Source organism: Peromyscus californicus, unplaced genomic scaffold (genome assembly GCF_007827085.1).
Source record: "Peromyscus californicus insignis strain IS unplaced genomic scaffold, ASM782708v3 Scaffold_4__1_contigs__length_199733344, whole genome shotgun sequence".
NCBI lineage: Eukaryota > Metazoa > Chordata > Mammalia > Rodentia > Cricetidae > Peromyscus > Peromyscus californicus.
Window position 1 is genome coordinate 194,896,216 of NW_026294562.1, and position 12,365 is coordinate 194,908,580.

The 12,365-nt window shown below is 36.1% G+C and overlaps 1 pseudogene; it reads right to left on the reverse strand.

Moving 5' to 3' along the window:
- The window catches only part of LOC128124295 (vomeronasal type-2 receptor 116-like), a 39,325-nt pseudogene that overhangs the window by 988 nt on the left and 25,972 nt on the right, over window positions 1–12,365 (reverse strand).

Here is a 12,365-nt window from a genome sequence, read left to right on the forward strand (position 1 = left end):
CATTTTTCTGTACCTGTTGACAGGGCTGTTATGTACATCACTTTCCTTTTTTTCAGGAACAAAGAAGTATGAACTCTGTTGTGAATACTTTCATATTTATACCATGTATCTTCCTTTTTAGATATTTCAGTTATTATGTATATGCACACATAAACTGTGTGGCTCTAACTCAGCCCTCTTTTGTCATGCTCCTTTCCTTTCTCCATCTCTTACTTCCCAAATTTATGTGCTCTCTATCTCTTCTTTTTACATTTTAATACACAGTGGGTCTATTCAGTGATGCTAGTATTCAAAAGTTATGGGGGAATCTACTGGAATATGGGCAATATTTCAGAATCCACAACTTTAAAGAAACATGATATTCCCCTTTTTTCCCTTTTTTCATAGTAATCAATTACCAGTAGCTTCTCATTCAACCCAACTTCTTAATAGAGATATAAATAAACACACATTTTTCTCTCTTATACACTTTCAGTGCCTCTTGTGCAATTGGTTTATCTCTTTCGGAAGTATTTAGAATACTGAGTTATAATGCATAAATCTACTTTATATCTGATGCGACAGCATAAGTTATATCCACATTATGAATTTGAATAGTGCAAAAGAGGGAGAATGCCCTTTAAAATTATTTTCATAAAATTCTCTTCTTACACATTGGTTCTCAAATATCTTATCATAAAATGCTTTCTGTTTTCTAATTTTGACTTTTCTTTGCTGAAGCTTTAGTAAATATGTACTACTACGTTGTTACAGGGTTAACTAGTGCACTAGTAAACACTTGTCATTCCAGATGGGGAAAGGTCAGAACTATTGAAACAGTTTTAGAGTATGAAATAAAACAGTCCTAAGATATTCTGCTCTTGAAAATTTGTGAAATTCATGTTGTATTCGAAATATATTAACATTGATTTTTGCATGACAGATTTCCACTGTCATTTTTCCTGTGTTTTTTAAAAAGAAACTCATCACCAAACTTTTAATTCTATTTTGTTGATAAATTTTATTCATGTATTATTGAATAAACTTCAGTAGAATTATATATATATATATATACATATATATATATATATGTATATATATATTGCTTACTTCAGCTGTTGTGGCACATTGATATATCTGTTGTCAGTGCCTAATTCCAAGGTATTGCCTCAGAGTCTGTTATTTCCTTCTCTTTTGTGTATAGGTATTTATTTTCTTTTGATTTTTTACCTTTTAATGGATGACTAACATGTATAACCCCATTCCTTACTAAAGGAACATGATACATATAGTAAAAAGCACTATATACAGAATAATTGTATCAAGATACTATCATCTCTTTTGGATACATTGAATCAGTAATCTCACCTCAAATATTTGACATAATTGAGCTACGTAATTTTAGGAAGTGTACTTATTACTTAGGATGTACGAAGGACTATTAATTCCTAATATATGTGTAAAAAATTGCTAAATGGTCTTATTAATAAAAAAACCCTGAGTCAGGTATTGAGGTGAAAACTGAAATATCAGAGAGCAAGTCAGCCATATCTTACCTCTGGGAAATCCTCAGCCAAAGAGAGAGAAACCTCCTGTATACTCACACCTATATACTTCTCTGTGTCCTGCCATCTTGTTTCTTCTCTCTGCTCAGCTACATCACTTTCCTCCTTCCACCCAGCTCTATCATTTCCTGTCTATCTGTACAGACCTCCAGATCTCTATTGTTAACTAGTGCTGGGATTAAAAACATGTGCCACCGACCATGACTCTGTTCCCAGGGTGGCCTTGAACTCACAGAGATTCAGATGAATCTCTGCCTTGCAAATCCTAGGATTAAAGGCACGTGCTACCACTGCCTGGACTCTATGTTTAATATAGTGGCTGGCTTTTTACTCTGATCTCCAGGCAAGCTTTATTTATTAGAGCACAAACAAAATATCACTATATATGAATGTATACAATATGTGCAAAAATATTCACTAAAGAAGTATTTTTTAATAAAAGTGTGTGGGTGCAGTCTATAATATTTCAAGGTGAGAAATTCATGGAAGAAGTTGCAGAAAGATTCAAAAACTCAGAGGTCATGAAATACTGCAATGTAATAGAAACTTACAGGCACAACAGGCAGTAGAATATATAAATTTTAGGTATGATATTATGCATATAACATGTTAAAACTCAGGGAAAACCAAATATCATCGGGCTTGTAAGGTTGGTATAAAGTACTACCCTTAACTGAGAAGCTATTTGACCTCATAGCTGCTATTAATCATTAATCTTTAAGAATGTGGCCATTGGTAATTAGTTCAGACTCTACTAGGGGGGCTACACTAAAGAGTATTTGGGTAGCAGAAAATGAATTGAATGAGTATTTTTTAATTATTTAAAAGAGAGAGAAAAGTTAGATAGGTAGGTAAGTGGAAGATTTGGGAGGGTATAAATATGTTCCAAATACATAGTATGAAATTCTCAAAGAAAAAGAATTACTTAAAAATTTCAACTGAATGTACCAGGTTCTGCTGACTCCCCATGCGAGACCTTGACTTGGAGGAGGTGGGCTAGGGAGAAGGTTGGGGTGTGGGAAGAGGAAGGAGGGGAGAACTGGGGTTGGTATGTAAAGTTAATTGAACATTTCTTAATAATAAAAAAAATCAAAATTAGTATAACCTCAGTCATAAATTTAATATCAGGTGTGAAAATACTAGCTTTTAAAGATTTTTGTTCCCAATGATACATGCTGTGTATATGTTCATGACCTATTCTTCTAAATGGAGATTCTATATTCCATTGCAGCTCTTAGGTCTTAATACAGCTCTCCAAAACAGACTGCTGACACTGCCTTGGGGATATTGTTTAATATACTGTTTCTCAAAGTTGAAGCAGAAAAAAAATGGACATCATTCTATTTACTAAGGAAATTTGAAATTGTTAGTTATACTGTACAGTCAGAAGGTATATATTGGGGGTATAAAACACACATTTCTAGTTATCTGTTCTGTATGAAAAACCTTGCTGAGAAGAATCATTATTAGAGTAACCTACCTAGAGTAAGGTGAGTTAAAATCATTATTGAAATAAAGTTAGAGCAATATACAATTTTGGTACTTCTTTTTCCTATGTGTTACATTATGTGTGGGAAAAAGCATATTGATTAGTACAGAGGAAAGGGGTTTTCTGCAGCAAATATATATGCATTTGATTATAAATTTCAGTGCCTACTCTGCACTATTTCAAGACATGGTGATGTACATTTCATATCCTAAATAAGAGAAGGAATAAATTTGTCTGACTTCCCTCTGGATATTTTTCAGTTTTTAAGATAATGCAGAATAATGCAGAAATGTGGAACCATTCCTGGAAGATTTATTCTTACCTGTCTCATTGGAAATCTCATTGTCTGCACAAGGAGTGCAATCATAGCAGCAAACAGCCTTGCCCTCCAGGGAAATTTTCCTGAATCCAGGACCACAGCTCTCACTGCACACAGACTTAGGAATCTGACAAAAATGGAAGCAACATTAATAAATGCTCACATTTTACTGAAAAACCTCAAATAATATTGCATTTTAATATCACATAATTAATTTGCATGTTTTATTTCTATAAATGTAGAAAAAAATTTTGAGCATCTGTGATCCAGCCAAGATTCATCTGAGGATTATCGCACTGTTAGACTGGTGCATAATGAGGTAGGAAAATTCTAAGACTGGTAGATCACAGAAGCCATGACATTCAGATGGCTGTGTCTGTACTTACATTCTAATGTGCTGAGAAACTTTAATTTTTACCATGATTGTGAACGTTGCTTGTCAACTTGACAGGACTTATAATCACTATGTAAACAAACTGTTGGGCATTTCTATGAGTATTCTTAAAGAGAGGTTTACAGGGTTCACTCTAAGAGTGAGCATCACCATTCCATGGGTTGTTGTCTCAGAATGAATGACAAGGAGAAAAAGGTGATCTGTGGTATTTACTTTTTTCTACTGACTAAGGATATGATGTCATCAGGAACCTCATGCTCCTAGAGCATTAAATTTCTAAACATAAGGGTTGCATTCTCATACTGTCAGCCAAAAGAACACTTTCTTAAGTTGTATTGGTATGTATGTATTTGTAGCAGCAGAACAGGAGAAAAACATACACACATGCTCACTATATTTTCCCATTTAAGTGGTGGATAAACTCTGTTTAAGGTCTGTAATTTTTAAGCATGGAGTCAAAATGAACTACTCCAATTTTTGATACAGCGAAGGAATTGTAGTAGAGACATTGTGTACTGGCTTGAATGAAAAGTGGCAATTATAAGCACATATATGCGACTACATATTTCCTCAAGTGTCGTGCTATCTTGAGAGTTATTTATACTTTAAGAGTTGTAGACTTATTTACAGAATTATTTTAGTGATGGGAGTTTTGAACCTGTATGAGCCTCACCCAATTCCAGTATTCACTCTCGGCTTCCAATGTGTAGACTGAAACATTTTGTTTCAGGTTCCTGCCCATTTCTCCATCAATGTTATATACTGGCATGCCTCCTGACCATAAAAGTCCCTTGTACCTCCTGAACCATAAGTCAGATAAATTCTTTTTTTCCAAAAGTCACTTTTATTGGTGGAGTTTGATCATAGCAAGAAAATATAACTTATTCAGTTTTGTGTGGTGAAAGTAGAGATTTTCTACATCAGAGTGTACTGTGAGACATTATGAGTATTGCATGTACCATTTCTCAAGTGTTCTTAATTTGTGTCAACTTGACAAAAACTAACTCATGCATCAATGAGTATTAACAGACATTTAAAGCTAAGAACTTCTATTTTTTACGAATCAGGGAATGATAAAACACTAACTTCTATTAGTTATGTTTTATCTTTATCTACTCAGGGTTTTATGGTAATGGGATTTAACTTCAAAACCAAGATTTGTAGTACTGGGTGATGTATTTGTGTTATTATGATAACTTGAATGCACTGAGATAATACATAACCCACCTCTGAATAGCTTTTTGGCCATTGTACCATCTGATCAGATAAAGCCAATTGTTGACCATGGGGAGCATTAGGTGAAAAGGTTCCTACTTTTACTTTTAGTCCAAGACCCTTTGGAAAATTCCAAAAGTTGAGAATATCATACTTATCATCATCTAACTTCTGTTTCCATTCTAAAGCCATGTTGGCTCCCACATGGATATTCCTCAAGAAAGGATGAAGCTGAAAGTGATGTAAGAACATATTTTAAAGTATTTGTGAGATGTTGACCAGAAATGAATTATAGAGTGACTATCATTGGTCATAATCTTTGGTAAAGGATACAATATTATTGTAAGTATCCCTGAGGTTGAGCAATTGCTACCTAAGTTAATGGAATGCTATTCAACTTGTGAAGGACAGTCAGCCAAAAGAAAATCTTCTAAACAAACTCAGTAATGGATCAGTGAGTACTGATTGAAGCAAATTTCTATTTTTTTTTAAATAAACTATACTCATTTACATTCATGGTGTATCCCAAAGTTTAGTCTATAAAATGTGGGTACTAATGACTAAATGTTAGTTAAACAAAATCATTTATGTACTGATACCTTGTGGTAAGGAGACGTCATTGTTTCATTTACTGAGAGAGTTCTTCCTTTTCTAATGTAATCTATTACCATGAGATTGTGAAGATATTTGTGACTAACATTTGTATTCTCTAAAATCATTTCCTCCTTGTCACTTGCATCCCTTTTCTCAGCAGCATACATTGACCTCAGCAATCTGCACTGACTTGTAAGATAACAAATGAAGATTTTCCTGTGGATGTGTGTGTGTGCATGTGTGTGTGTGTGTGTGTGTGTGTGTGTGTGTGTGTGTATGCATAATGTGTTTATGTATGTATGTATGTATGTATGTATGTATATGTAAAATGTTGAAATATGTAATACCTAGTTTGGTGCCTCTGAAAACTCTCAAAATTTCACATTGTTGATGCTCTAATAAAATGGAAGGAATATTACCTGCCAGGGGAAGAACACCATTCTTTCCCCATTTCCAAATGGTTGCATCTGTGCTTGCTGAAGACTCATCTCATGGAGACTGTGGGCCACAGTATATACAGCCTTGTATGTATTGTAGCTGTCTTCATTCATTGCCATGTCAAAAATATGTCTAGGCAGTAATTCCAAGGAAGCATTGGGTTGGCAGTTCTCAAAAAATTGACAATCAATCTCTGAAAATGAGCATTTGAAATACAAAAACCACAATTTAGGAAGGTAATTGTCTTCTGGGTATTTATAAGGATTAACTGTTTGGATAAAATTTTTAAATTCAACCATCTGCTCATGGTGCTGTGAAAAAATGAGACTTCCATGGAATGAATCTAACAGGAAAAAATCAATGATATTAGTAACATCCCACTGAGAGGTCATGACCCAGACTTTTGTCATCAAAATCTGTTGCCCTAGATTTCTCATTAAACCTTGTAGTGAATCATTGTCACCATAAATGATGATGATATTGGCCAATGATTTCTGGATGATGCCAAGACTTTTCCAATATTTGTATGGAAATGAATTCCAAGTACTTTGGATCATTTCAACAAAAGCTATGCAGACTTGATTATTCTCCATCTTTTCTCTGATATCTGATAGAAACTGAGTCCCTCTGTGGTCATCTGGGATAAGCAAACCAACCCAGTTCCAGCCAAAATGAAGCATCAAAGAGACCATGGCAAGAGACAGAGATGTGCCTTTGGGGGCCATCTGGTAGAGAGAAGTAAACTGACCTTGGTCACTGAAGATAGGCTCAAAAGGACCAATAATGAGCTGAAGAGAAAACAATTGGAAACAAGAGGAAGAACAATGGCATTATGAACTGTCCTTATTCTGAAGAAACAGATAGAAATGGTCAGCATAATGTTGGATTCATGCTGATTTTGAAGGGAAATTTATCTGACAGAATTTTTCATAAAATTACTGGACTGTCTTCCATTTTTATGAATCCTCCTTGTCTACTCCATCCTCCCCTCTCTTTCCTTTCCAAGTGACTGAAATAGAGGTCCATCTCCAGTTATCTGGACACTTGTCATCAATAGCTAACTAATCCAAATGTCCCACTTTGACCTTTGCATACCTCAAAATGTCAGCAAAGGAGATCTGCATCCTTATTTCATACAACTTCTCACCTGTGGAAATTTGTAGAGCTGAAGCAGTGTCCCAATTTTGGGCAGATTTTGCCCATGATGGTCCTGTGAGTGCAGCAGCTGATTTTCTCACCTTTACACAGTTATAATTACAGTAAGGATTACTTCGGCCTATGAGCCAAATAAGGGGATTCATAAGAATGTTTTTCTCACTGTATGGGACATTATAGAAATCAAATCCCAGAGATATGTTGGGTAAAAGATGAGGGTTCCTGTTGATCTCCTCAATGGCAAATACCAGGGACAGAACCAACTCGTATATTTTAAAATTATACCTACAAAAATTGAATAAAAATATACCTGAGGAAATTACAGACCACACAGAGCTGCAGATATAGTGCAACGGTTTTCTAGTACAAATATTAGTGTTTATATAAAATCCACATTAAAAATTTCCCTCTAAATGCCTGGAATTCAACTCACTATATTACCTTGCTAGGATGATATAAGATCCTGTAGGTATGACTCTTATAATTGGTAGTCACATGACTGCTCATTGTACTTTCTATTGTTTTTGGTACATTTAAATTTTTTCCCATCAATGTAAAAAGAAAGTCCCTTACAAAATACCATATCTTTTGCTGCATTGTTCTTTGTTGTTTACTTTCTATGGTTAGAGGAAAACAAATAATTCTCCATTAAGACACTCAGCTTCCTAAGATAATATCTTAATCAAAGAATACCACTGAATTAGTGTGCTTTACCTTTATAAATATTTGTGATACTTTGACAATAATATTTTGTGTGAGTTTATATTACTTTTGTACCATTTATGTGTGTGCCACTGTTTGTGAAAATGTTTAATTTTAAATGTTATGAGTGCAAGGCAGAGGACAATCTCCATAAGTAGTTCTGGCTTTATTTTTCCTTTTAACAGTGGCTCTACTCTTCTCATTACATATGTCTGGATTTCCTTATTGCATACTTCTTGGGCTTCTTGTGTTTAAATCTCCTCTACTCCTCACGATCCCTAGATTAAACATGTTTACTCATGAATTCTTTGTGGATCTGAACTCAGGGAATCTCACTTTCACCTGAAGCATTTTTACCTTCTGAAGTTTTCCTTATTTTTTTGTCATTGCCTGAAATTCATTAGAATAGCATAAAATAACAGTTAAATAACCCCATTGCCAGACAATGGAAACCTCTTTTTGAATTGTTGTTTATAGGGGAGTCCAACAGAGTTCCTCCAAAACTATAGACTGCTGCCCATGCCCTTCATGCCTTTTAGAAAAATAAGATAAGATCTTATTGCTGAACACATCACATACTTCAGACAGTAGGTGAAATGATTAATCTGTATTTACCAGCCTCCCTCCTCAGGACTGGCTCCCAATATTACAGAAGGAGTCAACAACCTCACATTGAATAAAAGCTACCAGTAATCCTATCCATCTGTAAGGACAGTGAATGATAATTATAGTAAGCAGAGTCAGATATTCTGATAGGTGTAATCATGACACTTACATTCTTGGATAACTCGCAGTTACCAAATTGGACTTAAGGAATGATGGGATAGGAAGGAAGCTATGCCTGTAACTGTACTTATACATATAGACAACTACCTATACCAGAAGGTATGGACTCTAGAGAAGAATTCAATACTGTCAGTTTTCTTAACTAGTATAATCCATACTATGATCTAAACTTATCCTTATATCCACAAATAGCTCTCCTCCATGTATAAAGATGCTTCCTTATATGGTAGACACAGATCATAACAGGATGCAATAACTTGTAATAATACACTGTTTAACCAACTGCAGTTTATCTACCCCCATTTAATACATTCAAAATGCAATGCCTAAACTTAAATATCAGGAAACTTCATAGAAGATAGGTCAAAAACTGTTATGAGACAGAGGCCAGGACAAGTGTTGCAAAATATTATTTTCAAATTAAGAGATAACATGAAGATGGGTTGAGAAAGTGAATTTGAAGGATTTGGTTGGAAGAGTCAGGGATTAATATAGCTGAGATATATTATTTGAAAATGTCCAAGTATTAATAAAATATTTTTATTTAAGATATGGTATTTGTTCTTCCAACACCTGATGGAAAGGTGGTATTTATAATGAAGACATTAGCTGAATCACAGAAAGGGAGTTATTAGGCTGCTACTTTACTACAATCTTCATTCCTACTGGATAACTTTCACAGTTCAACTACTGTAACAAAAGCCCACACCTTAATAGGCCCTTAGTCCTTAGCATGGCTATTCAGTTGATGGAGGTGACATTAAGCCTGTAAAACTCAGCATGTAGAAAGTACCACCTGCCCCAAATGAAAACAAGGACATAATTTATCAAAGCTCATAGTTCCGAGAATGTCTCTAAATATACTAACTTATTTTTGGCTTGGGTAGCTCTGCTTCTGGCTAACTGGTCTTGTTAACTGAAATATATCAACCCAGAAGATGACTTTTGTACTTAATAGCTCATCCTCATAACATTTCAGTGCTCAACTGAGATCGTGAGCACATAGCACAGTTGTAAGTTAGCTAACAACTTTCTCTTGCCTTGAACTCATATACAAACAGTGTTCTATGGTCAATACCAACAAGGTTCTAGAGGGTACATCAAGATATCAGAGCAAGACCTTGAGACATAAAGTGTCTCAAAGCTCCTCAAATCAAGGAAGAGTGCAGGGGTCTACAAACTCATAGGGGGTTTTCAGCCAGAGGTCCATGTACCTAGGATGTCCTTTGATCAATTTCTGCCTTAGGAATCTGAGGAATCTGACACCTTCACCCCAAAGTAAAACAAATTAGAAAGTGTCTTGGTCTTTCACTTCTGCAAGTAATTCTGATTAAGGTGTTTTCTGTTTGGACACATAGGGAAGAGGTCAGAGATGACTGCTGGCCAAGTGTCCAGGAATCATGTCAGATAACACTGGATTCCTTCTGTCTGGTCAGGTGTATAAATGTGTGTTGGCCAATCTATGTTGTTTGCATTGTTCTTGTGTGCATGTACGGTATGTGTGGTGTGTGTGTGTGTGTGTGTGTGTGTGTGTGTGTGTGTGTGTGTGTGTGTCCTATGTGTTTCTGGCAGCTTTTCCCCCTGTATTCACCTGTGTCTTTCTCTGGTACGACACCCTCCTGCAACTTGTCTTAATACCTGTACCATCTCCTGTTGTAGACCCAAATCCTTTTGGCTCTCCTAGGTCCCCTATGGGAACAAACAAGCAAAGAAACAGTTCCACCTGTCCCACACTAGGAGCAGAAGCACATTCTCTTTCTTGATTTGTTGATTGACTCTGCTCAGAGTCCACGCTTGTCCCTATGTGGAGATGCTGAGGTTTCAGGCCTCTCATCCAATGCCTCCTACATCTAAGGAGAACACAAACAGGAATGTTCAAATAGTTCCCCCAGGAGAGCATTCTCTACACTTTCAGCTTGCTCTAAGCATCCCTGAAGAAGGGGAAATTTCTCCTTGGCTGAGCATGAAGGAAAATTATCTTTCATGATTTAAGTCTTCTTATTATTCAGTGAACCACATTATTTGAAAACTCAAAACCCACAATTCTCTCTTGAAGAAATGAAATAAATGTAGAAAACTCCCTGCGGATCTTGCCAGGGGTATTTCTGCCAGATAACGCACCTCAGTCAGAAGAGATTTTCCTTCTGTTCAACACTCACCAAAGAACTTCATGTAACTTTTACTGATTAAAGACAGCTCCTAAATGATTCCCTTCATCACCCAGCTGGAAACAGATATTACAAAACGTTAATGAACTTCAAAGAATCTAAGTTGTATAATTTAGGAATTAGCTTCTGGCAGTATCTCAAAATGTGATTAACAACAAGTAACTGAGTGGGGATAAGCCATTTTCCATAACTGAAAGCCACCATCATTTTCTGTCATGTTTAGATACAGAAGAATTTTGGTGTCTTGCCCTCTGTCAGAAGAAACCTACACCACAGGACTGGCCCAGCACCAAGTTCCTATAATTGACCAACTAGCATGTTCAGATACCTCTGTCAAGACTAAACAATACCCAGTGACTGTGGAATTAAAAGGGAAAGTCAAAGCCCACATTGTCTCACGAGAAGAGACAGGCACTCTTGTGCCTGCCAATCATCCTCGAATATACCTCTCCTGTCTGTAAAGAAACCTGGGACCTCTGATTCTCATGAGTCTGATTTCTCCATAGAAAAAAGTGTACAATCTCTTGGTCCTGAATGATGTATTCTTCAGCTTTTACAACTGGGTATGTCAACTGTATAGAGATTTATAGAGAAAGATGTCTTCTCAGTGCTGGGGAAAAAGGACATTAAAAAATCTTGGCCCTCCTGGGGGGTATGTGACATCCCCTAGTAATTGCTGTCCTCCATGAGCACACAGTCAAACTCACTATCTGACTGATGACATTGAAATATGTGGGCCTTATTGATGGTCTGATGACACATACCAAAGCCCAGTACTACCTGAGATTGCATGCTAAAAAATAATGGTCAGTACAAAATTATATGTTGATTGAGGATACCAGAGGCAAAAGTCATTATTTAAGAAATAACTGTCTGGACACTGGTAACTAACCTTCACCAGGCTACTCATCTGGGCACCACAAAACTTTCTGACTTGTTCAGACCAAGGAATATTATACCTCTACCGGACACACTAACATGGGATATCTCAGCCATCTACCATGTTTGTGCTGAAATAAAATGAAAACAGAGAGCACTTACCCAGTAAGGGGTCCAAATAAGAGAACAGCATCATGTCAAACTTTGGAAAAATTAACTTATACAAGATATGGCTTTCTGGATGAGGATAAAAATACCTGCAACTTTCTTAAAGATACCTTTATTAAGTGGTTAGAAGTGTTCCCCACCTAGACTAAAACTGCTCCAACTGTAGCTAAAAAACAAAAGCATGAAGAGGTGCTCTGATTTGGCTTCCTTCTATCAATATGGTTCAATAATTGTCTGTTATTCATACCCCAAACCCTCTTAGTTAATAGCTATGAATATCAACATAGAGTGAAAACTTCACATCTAGACATCAGAGTTCTGAGCTGGTAGAAAGAATGAACAGGACATTGAAGAAAACTCTAACAAAATTTTCATTAGAGGCCAGGGAAAGATGAAAAGGCCTCTTCCTTTACTTTGCCTCAGTTTACTGCACTGCAAATTGGGAGGGACTAAGAGATTATATTTGGAAGAATTCCTCACCTGCTTCCTTGGCTCTGAGACAAGCAGTTGACTA